This window comes from Dipteris shenzhenensis, chromosome 22 (genome assembly GCF_047967505.1).
Source record: "Dipteris shenzhenensis isolate YYH24624 ecotype China chromosome 22, Dip_SZ_1.0, whole genome shotgun sequence".
In the NCBI taxonomy this organism is placed as follows: Eukaryota; Viridiplantae; Streptophyta; class Polypodiopsida; order Gleicheniales; family Dipteridaceae; genus Dipteris; species Dipteris shenzhenensis.
This window is the reverse complement of record NC_141617.1, coordinates 6,402,269-6,415,491: the sequence shown is the minus strand read 5'-3', so window position 1 is coordinate 6,415,491 and position 13,223 is coordinate 6,402,269. Positions and strand designations below refer to the sequence as shown.

At 39.7% G+C, this 13,223-nt stretch overlaps 1 pseudogene; it reads right to left on the bottom strand.

Annotated features, from left to right (window-relative positions):
• Positions 1–11,798: 11,798 nt before the first annotated feature.
• LOC147887662 (uncharacterized) lies at positions 11,799–12,310 on the bottom strand (annotated as a pseudogene).
• Positions 12,311–13,223: the final 913 nt, after the last annotated feature.

Genomic DNA, 13,223 nt, shown 5'->3' with positions numbered 1-13,223 from the left:
ATGGCAAAGCAGAGATGTATGTATCCCCTTGTGTCTATGGATTAAGTCACAAGTAACAATAACTCCTCACTATGCCCACAAGGGCCATTTTACCTTTCTCATAATCACATGCTTGGGGGGTGCACCACTAAGAAATACTAGGTATCATGTGCATTCAAGGGGTATTAAAAACACCCCTCAACTAATTTTTTTCCCCCAATAAAACAACCCCTCTTTACTTATGAACTAATAAATTTTTTTCTAAAGTTGAAATAAAAAACCCGCTCCTATTAATATTGTAAACCTATTAAAATTTTTTTGAAAGTGGAATTAAAATACCCCTCCTTTTGAATGCACATGGTACACTAAATGTTTTGGAGGTGAACCCCCCAAGCTCACATGTCTCCTATTAGTATATCATCCAAATAAATGACATATCCTTCCACTTCTATTGTGAAAGAAACATCTATCAGCTCTCCATATACCTCACCACAAAGCTATTGGATAACATGGCCATAATGTACATGAAGAAGAACTGTAAGGAGTCCTTCTTAGAGAACTGAAATCCCACACAAAGGGTATTCCGCAGTGGAATACTAATAGATTAAACTAGGAATTACATGTGGAAGTGTTTCACTATGGAATCAAGCTTTATCAAGTCTGTACTCAGACTAGCAAATAGACTATGCTCAAAGACAATTATAGAAGCAACACTTTATACTTCAGTCCATCCACAAAACTAGACAAGATCCAATACCAAAACGTTCTCCTAACAATCCCAGTCCTTTGATCTACCTAACTCAACTTGGTTGGCTAGCACTAGCCAACCCAATTAGTCCTTGTACTAGCCAACTTCCTTGTTGCCCACCTCACCTTCTTCTTGAGCTTGTTGCAAGCCATCATCTTGCTTGCTAAAGACCTCACCACCTAGGTGCATGTGCCTTGCAATAACCCCCCTTCTTGATGATCCTTATTTGCCTCCAGCTAGACCAAAACCAGGTATCCCTGTCACCTATTTAATATAGGTGTGCCATCTATTGCAGTCTTTTTACCTTCCTTACTCATCATAGTAGAAGCAGTTCCTTTGTTTCTTTCTCTTTTTCTTGTTACCTTCATGTGAAGAGTTTTCTCCTCCATCAAATTTGGGCTTCCCTTTAGCAGGCTCACCCTTGCCCTTGCCTTTGCTCCTGTCCTGATCTATCAGGTCCTTTCATCCTTATTCAACAAAATGTGATATAAAGGATTCAGAGATGTCTTCATCGAAGGTTAGAAATATAGTATTATAATATACTCGCGAAATTTTTCATAAATTATTTTTAAAAGTTTCAAAGCATTGGCGAATTACATCTTTTGTTATAATTTTTGTTTCAGAACTTGGCAAATATTCTAGAGCATTTAAAAAACTTTCAATTTTCACAAATATACTAAAAACTAATTATATTGAAAACTCTCTCTTTTCCATTTTACATAATTTCAAAATACATGAAATAGCTAGCATTTAGGATGTATAGAGTATGCAAAACATAAAATTGTTTAAGGATAATGAATATCCTTCAAATCCAATGGGGGAAGAGAATTCTCAAAGTCTAGTTTAAATAGTCCAAAAAAACTAATCTAAGATCTAAGTTATCATCTAGCTTATTTACAAAGCTTATTCTTCAAGTAACCGCGAGTACTAAAACACCTTTAATCCTCAACTGAGCCAAGAATAAAGGTTTGACATAAATTTGCAAGCTTGAAGTACTAAAAAATGTTATCTTGTAGGAATGTATTGGGAGAGAGCTCGTTCCAAAGCCGAACCATCGAACCTTGCATCTGAACATTTTCCATTAAATTACTTTGCTGGTGCATGACCTCCAAAAAGGAAAGACTGTGAATAAAGCTTTCCAAAATCCAACAAACCATTGTACTTTATATTGTCCATGTTAATGTCCCATCCAAAGTGTTCTTTGAGAGCATCCAAATGATTCTTTAGACCTTCTTTGATACTTTCATAAGATCCATTGACCCAAAAATGTGGAAATATGATGGTAAATGCTTCCATTAGGTCATTTTGTGGAAACCTACTTCTGATCTCATCTACCACTATACTTGCACCTTCACTAAGGGCATTTTTCACTGTTTGTACTTTCTTTAAAAAAGCCTCTTTTTTAATGTATTGTAGTCTTTTGTGTCGTTTGTTTTCTCTCATCATCCTGAAAACCTGATTTTTTGCACGAAGGCAAACATATCCTTCTTAGTCACATGTTAAAAGAGAGGAATCCCCATCTAGGTCTATTAAACTTTTCCAATTATAAAACAATTTCTTGTCTTGAAAACTGAAGGTTGACTTCTTATCATATGTTGTTGTTAAACTCAAATTAGTGAGTTTTATTGCCTTGACATATTCATTGATATAAATATCCTTTGATTGAGACATTTTACTCAACATATTCATTTTGTCTAAAAGTGGAATAATTCCACACAATCCCAATATCGAATCTATATTGGTCAATTTATGATACAAAATATCTTCCTTTTCAAACTCTTCTTTTGCCTCCATATGCATTAAATAGACCAAAGTCGTGTATTCATCCCATAATCTTTTCACTCGCTGAACCAAAGCTATCCATCTAGTATCCACATTCTTCAAAATCTTTCTCTCTTTTGTACCCACTGCTTCTGCAATAACTCTAAGTTGATTGTATCTTTTTGGACTCTTGCAAAAGTAAGAGTAGCTTTTTTTAACCAAAGTCTCGATTCGTTGTACTGATGGAAATGTGGATACAACTTTGTAAGCTAGATTTGTGTGATGAGCCATACAATGTATCCCAACATAGTAAGCAACATATTTTGTTTCTATTTGTATAGAGACACCGTTCCGACAACCTTGCAAGACTCAAGCACCATCACATGCAAAACAAACAAGTTTCTTGACCATATCAGACTTTGTCATGCCTCCATACTCTTTTAAAGCTTGGATGTCTATTGTTTAGGTCTCACTACATCGGGCTACCATGCATGTCATGTTTATGGTCCTTCGCTAGTTGCTTCATGGCCAGAGGACTTGAATAAGGTCATATATGAGAATCACCATCGATTCCTTCCACCTGATCATCCTAGATATGTCGCCCCTTGGAATGAAGTCCCCCCATAGTCACTCACTGCAGGAGATTGGAAGCAAAATGGGGACCTTTTCATGACTCCTCTCCACGTGGCATGAGCCAGTAAGGGTTTTAAAGATTGTGTGTTATATTCAATGGAAATAAATATTGCATGCTAACACCATCTTTTCTTTAGATACTCCATCTTTTATTGGCTACCATATTGGTCCCAATCAACTGCTTGATCCCATGCATATCTTCAAGAATGTGGCGCCTACCATTTGGGAACATTTGAATGGGACATGGGATTCCTTAAGCATAACGGAGGATCTATGTACAATAGGGAGGGTACGTGAAGCTTGGCGACAAGAGAGGCCAAATGGGCGTGTCTTTTTACTTGGTGCACCATGGAAGTTATCAAAGCTAGAGATGGTGTGGAGATGAAGTGGGCTATCACTAAAATTCATACTCCCACTGGATGCATGAGGTGTTTGAAGGGGTTCTTTACAAAGAGCAAGAAAAGAGGTGTAGAGCAATTATATGGCTTGAAATCGAGCATGATTGGCACACGATGCTCCAAGTAAGTATGACTTGGCATAATCTCTTTTTTCTTCCAAATTTGTGAGTGTAGAAGCAACTAATCAGCCATCTCTCATGTTTTAGTTCATACTACCTATTAGCATTTCTCATAGTGCATCAAAGGGCATGAAGAATTGTATTTACAAGATGGGAGAGCTTGTGAGGTACTTCACACTATACAAAATGTAAAGTGTATCAATGCGTGATGCAAGGTTTTCATATTGCTAATATGGTGCACTTTTTTCTTTCTAGGTATGTGAGCTCAAAGGAAATAGATCCCACCATTCTTGAGGATGCTTGAGTTATGTCAATGGAGGTGGTTGGTTTAGTGGAGGAGACCTTTCCACATTCTATTCTTACAAGCCAACTACATCTCATAGTGCATTTGGTGGATGAGCTTGCTGTACATGCACGATGGTTGTTCTTCCTCGAGTGCTTCATGAAGACCTTGAAGGGTTTTGTGAGTCAAAATGCAAGGCCGAAGGTAGCATGGCCGAGGGTTGGTTGGTACAAGAGTCACTTGTATATATTTTTGAGTTTCTTGTTGATGTGGATAGCTCTCTCCCACGACTATGGAGAGATGAAGAAGACCTAAGGATGACCTCTATTGTGCCTCAAGGGAAAGGACAGAGCAAAGTAATGGACAAGGAGTTTCTTAATAATCTAAAACTCTATTGCATGCTTAATAGTGATGTGATGAAAAGATGGGTGACAAGATACGAGGATGCAAAGGCAAGAAGACAAGGAGAAAGGACCCTCTTTTGTAAACACCATGGAGCTTGTGTGCTATACCCTGAGCATCTAAGAGCACTTCCAAATGATATTCATTCATGTCGATTGGCTACTTGACGAAATGGAAAGAGCAGACAGAGATGAGGGGATACATATCTCAATGGACGAATGGGAGTATGCTAGAGGAAAGGTTAGTATATAGAATATTATGCATAAGTTAGGAACTTTCAACAATTTAGATTGCTTATTCAACTAATTTTGTCTTGGTGTAGTGTACTATGTTTATTGCTATATGGTGTGAGGGCAAGCAGTTTTGGACACAATGGATTAATGATAAGAGAAACACACAAGATTGCAGGGTCGTTGCTAGATTTGAGGGAGCCAATGGAGTCATTGTTTTGGATGTTAAGTGGTTTATGGACATGGTGGAAAGAGGCCCTAATGCAAAAATCAAATGCCATGCAAGTGGATTTGTAACTATTGACTCCACAAAGTTTTGGCAAAGCAAGAACTAGTATTGATATTTTTTTAAAATTATATGATTTGGTAATCATGGGCAATGTTTGGAAAGCAGTGAAGCACATTTATCAGCCTCTAGAAAATTTTCAAACTCTGTTGCGCATGTATAAATGCGTCTAATATACAGTGTAGATGCACTATTAGATGTGTTAATAACCTAGGTAATAGATGGGTTAATATAACCATGCTAATAGACACGTGTCTAATTTTAATAATTCTATCTACGCCTATAGTTGCGTCCACTATTTTGTGAATCTATCAGGCACGCCTATAGCTGCTTTGTCTTGTTGTGTGACAAACAATGCCCCATGGTTGCATGGTGATGTGCTCAATGGTTTGATGGAGCAACTCTTAGTTAGCATTGGAATTCATCTCCGCCCACAATGTTTTAGGTTGTTGCAATGGGTTAGTTGAGAAAACTAATAGGATTTTATGTGGCATAATCTATAAGATGATGAAGGCAAGGGAGGGAGACAAGTGAGTTCCGCTTGTTGAATGGGTGAATCGAATGACCCACGAAGTTAGGACATGATTTATAACTTTTGAATAAGTTTAAAGGAAAGAGACTGCTCTACATGTCGAGATGGAGCTTCTAGTGTTTGAAGAGCTTTGCAATAGAACTTGGGGAATAATAAATCTAAGGAGCAAATCCTATTACTCCAAATGCATCTAGTAATGGTTCGAAATGATATTGTCTACAACTTAGGAAGGGTGAGGGTGAGGATGACGAGGGATGGGGGAGGGAGGACCAATAGTTGAAGAGAAGGGATCAAGGGGGAGGACCAACAGGCGTGGAGGACAAGGGAAGGGGGGAGGACCAGCAGGTGTGAAGAGTGAGGAGGAGTAGGCGTGGAGAAGCAGGGAGAGAGGAACAAGAGGGAGGGGGTAGGTGGAGTAGGCATGGAGGAGGAGGGAGGGGGAGGGGAGGAGGAGCAGGCATGGAGGAGGGAGGGAGGGGGAGGGGAGAAGGTGTTAGATATGCTCAATGCCCCACCCTCCTAGGAACCACCAACGGTCCAAGGTGCTCAAGTTTAAGGCCTCCATATGAGGAGAAGCCATGTGTGAGCCTAGGACACTGGATGGATCCTGACTTGCATGTCAGATGAGGTCTATCAATGAGACTGTTGATGGTAGAAATGTGATTGTGTGGGAGCAGGCTTATTCTTGCTGGTGACGGTATAGGGAATATTTCCTAAATATTCCATGGATGACTAGTCAGTTCCACCGACTAGGTTGACTGGTTAGCTTTACTGACTAGGTTGAGTGGTTGGTTCCATCGACTATGTTGATCCGATTACCGCCCTCATAGCTATAAAGAGGCGACCTCCCCAATCCATTGTACCAGATTAGATCTTCCAGTAGAGATCTTCCAGCTAGTAGCTCTTCACCTAGTATCTGTCTAGATCGCCATCTAAGCTCCACTGTGGGAGCACACGGGTGGATGGAGCCATCATCTGTACTACATTAGTATTGAAGGAAAATTTTGTTCATCTTCAATTTGCTGTGTACTCTCTATTCTTTGTTCAATTTCTATTCCACTGCGCCACGTTATTCAAAATGGTATCAGCCCAGGCGGCTCTAAGGATCGAAGAATAGAAGAGAGGCGAGGGCTTCAATAGCATACGGAGTGATGGCAACAGGAAGAGGCTCAACAAGAAGCAGCTGGAAGGGGCCAGCCATGTAGAAGTCACGACCAAAGAAAGAGCATAAGTAAAGGAGTCATCACCAAAGTACATAAGGAGAGAAGCCAAGACAACCAAAGAGAAAAGAAGCTATCGACTCAATCGACCGAGCATCAAGAGATCACGTGAGCACAAAGAGAGAAGCACCAAGGCGAGATGCACCAAGGCAGAGGCACCATGCAAACACAAAGGGAAATAAGATAGAGGTGGAGAGTCACCACATTTCAAACACTTAGAACAAGGTCAGGTAGCTTGTGGGGAGGTAGTAGTGAGCTTTTGTTCAGAAGTGAGTAGAGGGGGTCTGAGAAGAGTTCTCCAATAAGCCCTGGGAGAATCATTGGAATGCAAGGATGCAGGTGCTCAGGTATGTGAAGGGCACTCTTGATTATGGCATCACTTATGGTACAGGCACTTCCTTGGCTGGTCATTGTGACTCAAATTGGGCTGGAGATGTTGATTCCAGGAAATCAGTTTCTGGATATTGTTTCTCTTTAGGTTTAGGTATCTTCTCTTAAATCAGTTGAAACAACCAATAGTGGCATTGTCTTCTACTGAGGCTGAGTACAAGGTAGCATGTTTTGCCACTTGTGAAGCAGTGTGGCTGAGGAGGATCTTATGGTACATGGGAATGAAAGAGGATGAGGCAATTGTGATGAGGTGCAACAATCAAAGTTGCATGGCCATTACTAAAAATTCAGTGTTTCATGCACCCACAAAACATATAGAGATTCAGTATCACTATGTGCATGATTTGATTGAGGACAGGATAGTGGAATTGGTCTATTGTCCAATAGAGCAAAATGGAGCAGATATCTTCACCAAGGCACTCGGGAAGGATCAGCTTCAAGGTCATCTTTAGAGACTCAGCATTGGGTCAAGAAGTAGTTCACCTACAGGTAGACATTGAGGGGGGGTGTTAGATATGTTCAATGCCCCACCCTCCTGGGAACCACGAGTGGTCCAAGGTGCTCAAGTTGTAAGGCCCCCACATGAGGAGAAGCCATGTGTCAGCCTGGGACACTGGATGGATCCTGACTTGCATGTCAGATGAGGTCTATCAATGAGATCATTGATGGTAGAAAGGTGATTGTGTGGGAGCCCCTTATTCTTGCTGGCGATGGTATAGGAAATATTCCATGGACGACTAGTCGGTTCCACTGACTAGGTTGACTGGTTGGCTTCATTGACTAGGTTGACTGGTCAGTTCCACCGACTATGTTGATTTGATTACCGCCCTCATAACTATAAAGAGGCAACCTCCCCAGTCCATTGTACCATATAAGATCTTCCAACAGAGATCTTCTAGCTAGTAGCTTTTCACCTAGTATCTATCTAGATTGCCATTTTAGCTCCACTGTGGGAGCGCATGGGTGGACGGAGCCATCATCTGTACTACATTAGTATTGAAGGAAAATTTTGTTCATCTCCAATTTACTGTGTACTCTCTATTCTTTGTTCAATTTCTGTTCCATTGCACCGTGTAATTTAATAGAAGGAGCATGCGTGGTGGAGAGAGGGAGGGGGAGGAGAAGGGAGGGGGAGGAGGGAGGAAGGAGGGGGAGGGAGGGGGAGGAGGAGGGGGGAGTGAGGAGGGCGAGCGGGAGGGAGGGAGGGAGAGGAGAGGGGGAGGGAGGGAGGGAGGAGAGAGAAGGAGGGAGGGAATCCAAAATTCAAATTTTAATTTTTGAATTTTGTAGTTCCCACCTAGTAAGAGTTGTGTAAGAGGTGGGCTCACTTGTGGGCTTAACCCACCTAGGTGAGGGGGAGTTTGGAATTTTTGGGAGCTACCTTGGCCGTTTTATTAGGATTAATCCATTCCTTATGAGGGCCTTTTGAGACCCCATTTCTCCCCTAATGGAGTGTATTTTCTCTTTTATTAGTCTAATAACTTACATATTAAAACTCTTGAATGTGGAGCCCTCATGCCTTCACTACTACAGACGGTTATTTCGACGGTTAAGCACTAATATTTAGTGCATGGGGCACTAATCATCGGTAAGAAAAGCGGGTTTAAAAATGTGTCGTTGTTCGGTATGGGGAAAAACAATCTCTGTAAAACATCGCTATAGAAAAATGTCTCAAAGTCACTATATAACGACCTTTTACAAGCTGGCAAATGTTGCTATATACCAATGTTTAATAAACATCGCTGTACCAAGTGTTAGGGACCAGGTCCTTGGCCCTTAGTTTTTCTCTGCAGTGGATCTTCCTTGACCCGGCCCCCTCACCTCACGCGCACCTAGGACTCATCAGCCCCAGATACACCTAGAGCTAATCTCAGCTCGTTCCGTGTCTCGCGATGCCTCTGCATTTTCTGGCCAACACGAGCCCTGGCACGTCGTGAACCTAGATGATGGTTTTTGCTCCCAGCCACAGTGTGTCATCCCCTAGACCGCCGTTCATGGATCCTGCGATCCTCATGCCCCTTCCTGGGCCACTTCTCCTCAAATGGTTCTGGTGCCTCCTGGGGCGCGTCTCCACTCCCAAACGGTTTTGGCTACCCAGGGAGCGACGTTTATTAAACGTTGGTATATAGCAATATTTGCCAGACTTGTAAAAGGTCGTTATATAGTGACTTTGAGACACTTTCCTATAGCGATTTTTTACAAAGATTGTTTTTCCCCATACCGAACTTTAAAGATAGTTTTTCCCAATCACAAAAAAAATTTCTCTTTATACATGTTTTATCCTTTGAAAGAATAAATTTATAACATCATGTACATCAAGTTTGAAGCTCATATATTCATGTCCAAGTTTGAGATGAAAAAAATCAATGAAGAGCATTTACATCAACGGCTTCCATCCTGAGCCAAGTCTAGCATGCCAAACAAGTCTTACTCTATACCGAGTTGATCTCCTATATCATCATCGTACTCTGGCATTGTACGTTCACCTAAGACTTGATCATCTTCTTCAATAAAGTCGGGTGATTCTTGATGATCGCCATCTTCTTCCTCAATATCATGATCTCCATCTTCCTCCCATATGATGTCATTATGTGCTCATATTGTGATCTTCATCTTCTTTGCTAGATCCATCTAGATTAATTGGATTCGGCATTGGTAGTGGCATCTCCATATCCACATCTCTATCTTCAAAAATTTGCTTACTTCGTGGTACAAATTGGATCACCTACCACCATCTTGGATCAGAATGATCTGGATGAAAAACCACCTATATTGAAGATGGGTGCCAAACGCCATCAATTATATGAAATTATGCTTAAGTACATGTACCAATTGATCTTTAAAAATGAAAGCTTTGACTAATTAAATCATTAGTATGCACCTTCTCACAATGCTCGGGAAGAACAAAAGTATCGCTTTGATCGGTCCAAATTTTGGTGGAGTCTATTGTGAAGAAACCACTATTGTCTTTCCTCACTGTTGCATGGGGACCGTTGTCAATAGTTCTAAACCATTTTACATAAAGAATGAAAATACTCAAACATCTGAATTCAATTTCATAGATTTCGCATATGGTCCCACAATAATCCAACTGCGAGGAGAGAAGATTGGTATTTGAACCACTTTCTCGGCTATCTTGTGTGAAGTTAGCCATGACTCCACAATCATACGTGACTCTCTTTGAATCAATGCATTCCATGTGAAAATGTCGTCCATATGACCATAATGAACTGTACTTTTTGTACTGCAAAAGAGGATCATTAAGACAATGAGGATGCATCTATTTTATAGCATATATTGCCACAAATAATTACTTAATTATGTCAAGAGGTAAGAAGCTTACATGCATCATACATCCAGATGATAATTATCGCTCGCGCTTGTTTATTGTCTCTCCGTCATGTTCGGCTTTACGTAGAGCCAGTTGTAGCCAATCAAGTGGCATGTGAGTGGGGAGAAGGCTAGATCCCATGGATATGGTTGCGCTTGCCTGTACATTACTCTGAATCTCCTCCTTGCATTTATTCTTTCTCCTTTGGTCGCTTCATATATCGCAATATACTTCTGCATCTCCTATTGAGGATACAAAACTTATTGAATTTCTCCATTTGATGTTTGCTCATATTTCATTCGATCCCTTTTCCTTGGGGAACCTCACCAACGATGTGATCATCATCCTTGTTATGCCAAGCTTGTGGCATATCGAGATCCATGGATGCAAGAAACTCCGTGATATATACTAATGACTCTTGCATAAGCCATCCCCCATGCTTGCTTCTGGTCTTGCTCTCTGTCTTAAGAATCCCTTCAAAGCTTTCATAAACCGCTCGAGAAAAAACATCCACCGACTATGAACAGTACCTGCAATGGCCACCTCATCAACTATGTGCACAAGCAAGTCCTTCTCAAGCAAGCATACGTCTTTTGAGATGCTCTGAACCTTGAAATCAAGATTGATCCTACAGAGAGAAGGAGAAAACTAAAATACAATAGAAGAAGACTTTTTGTTGAATCAAAATCGTTTACAATCAATCGTGGAGTCACAATACTCCATGTACAGAGCTCGAACTACCGACCACCCCCGAGCTATTCTCACTCTCTCACTCTCACTTGAATCAGATTTTTCACTCTCACTAATGCTAAGGTGTTTCAATGAATCTGACTCTCACTCAAGATGATACAATCATAGATGAACGAAGAATTTCACTCTCACTCTCAATCTCGGAGCTTCTGAAATATGCTGCTTTGGTGCCTCTACGTATTTTGAGTTTTCGATTTGATAGATCATGGAATTAGATCTCAACCTCTGTTAAAAAGTTGTAGATAGCAATCCCAAATTTCCAACTAAAAAAAGAGCTCCTCAATCGGAATCAAAAGTTATGGTCAAAATAGTGACTATTGTTTTTATCCAAGAAAGGTGCAACGTGCTTTTCCCCACTTTTAGCTGGCTTTTCCACTTTATCCTACTTTTCTTGCCCTTCACGAACGACCAATTTGCTCCATTCTTGGACCATTCTAGGAATAGCTTTAGTTCTTTTTAAATCAATCACTCCTTTCCAAGTTTGACTTTAGAATCTGTAAAGCTGGACCTTCCTTTAAACCTGCAAACTTCATATACAACTCCCATGCATATATATAAATAAATATATATATATTTTTTGGATTTGTTAAATCTCAAATAACTTATTAGCATTTTCAAAACTTAAAATTGACATGAAAATAAATTTCACAAATAATTACTACTAATAAAACTAAAAAGAAATTTATACACAAAATATGGAGTGTCACAATCGCCCCCTCTTTGAAAAACTCTGTCCTCAGAGTTCAAAACAAGGAAACTCAGCAATAAGTGAATCTAAATCTACCCAAGTAGCATCCTCTATAGGATATACATCCCATTTTACCAAAACTTCTACTATTGTTCTGTTTCTAAGTTGTTGGTTTGTCTATCCAAAATAAGTTGGGGTTCAATCTTCAATGTTCCATCTTCTTGAATTCTAGATGTGTCCAGCAAAACATGGGAAGGATTAGCAAAATAACTTTTCAATAAGCTCACATGAAAAATAGGATGTACTTTGATATTTGGAGCCAATTCAAGTTGGTAAGCCAATGTTCCCACTCGCTTTAATATTTTGAAAGGTGCTGCAAAACGAGATGAGAGCCTTCTATCTCTACCAAGAATTAAATTACTTTTCTTAGGAATGATTTTCAAAAATACCATGTCACCCAACTTGAATTCTCGAAAACTATGGTTCTTCTCATAATAACGTTTTTGTCTGTCCTGTGCTCTTTTAATACAATGTCGGATGTGTTTGACTTCCTCATCCATCCTCTCAAGCATTTGTTTAAAAATCTCAACTTTGTTCTCAAAATCAGAGAAATTAACTGGTGAATGACAATTTTGGCCATATATAGCTTCAAAGGGAGTCATTTGAATTGAGCTATGCCATGAACTATTATAAGCAAACTCAGCCAAAGATAAGAATTCAATCCAATCAGTTTGCTTCTCATTAACATACATTCTAAGAATGTCTTCCAAAAAACGATTTACTATTTCAATTTCCCCATCTATTTGCAGATGAAATGCTATGCTCATTTTAAGCTCAATTCCTATGGATTTAAGTGTAGCATGCCAAAAATTAGATGTGAACTTTCAATCCCTATAAAAAACAATACTCTTACGCATACCGTGCAAGTGAAAGATTTCTCTTACAAATAATTTTGCTACCTCAAGAGCACCATCAGTCTTTTTCATTGGAAAGAAATGGACCATTTTGGTTAAACGATCACAACAACAACAAGAATACTATCATAACCCCCTCTAGTAGTAGGCAATTTAGTGATGAAGTCCATTGAAATAGATTCCCACTTTCAAAGAGGAATGTCTAGGGGTTTCATTAGACCTGACATTCTATGTTGTTCAATTTTGACTCGTTGACAATGTAAACATTCCCTAACATAGAAACAGACATCATTCTTCAAATTAGGCCAAAATAAAGACTTTCTAACCTTGCTATATGTTTTGTTATATCCTGCATGTCTAGAGAATGGTGCATCATGACATTCATGCAAAATTTTAGCTTTAAAAGAAGAATGAGGCACACAGTCTATCATTACAATACAAATTTCCATTTACTAAGTGAAATCTTCCCTCGACTCTCTCAGAATGATTCTTGGCAAGCTTGTCAAGGATAGAAACATAAAAAGGATCCTATTGAATTTCAGCCTTAATGTTTTCCATT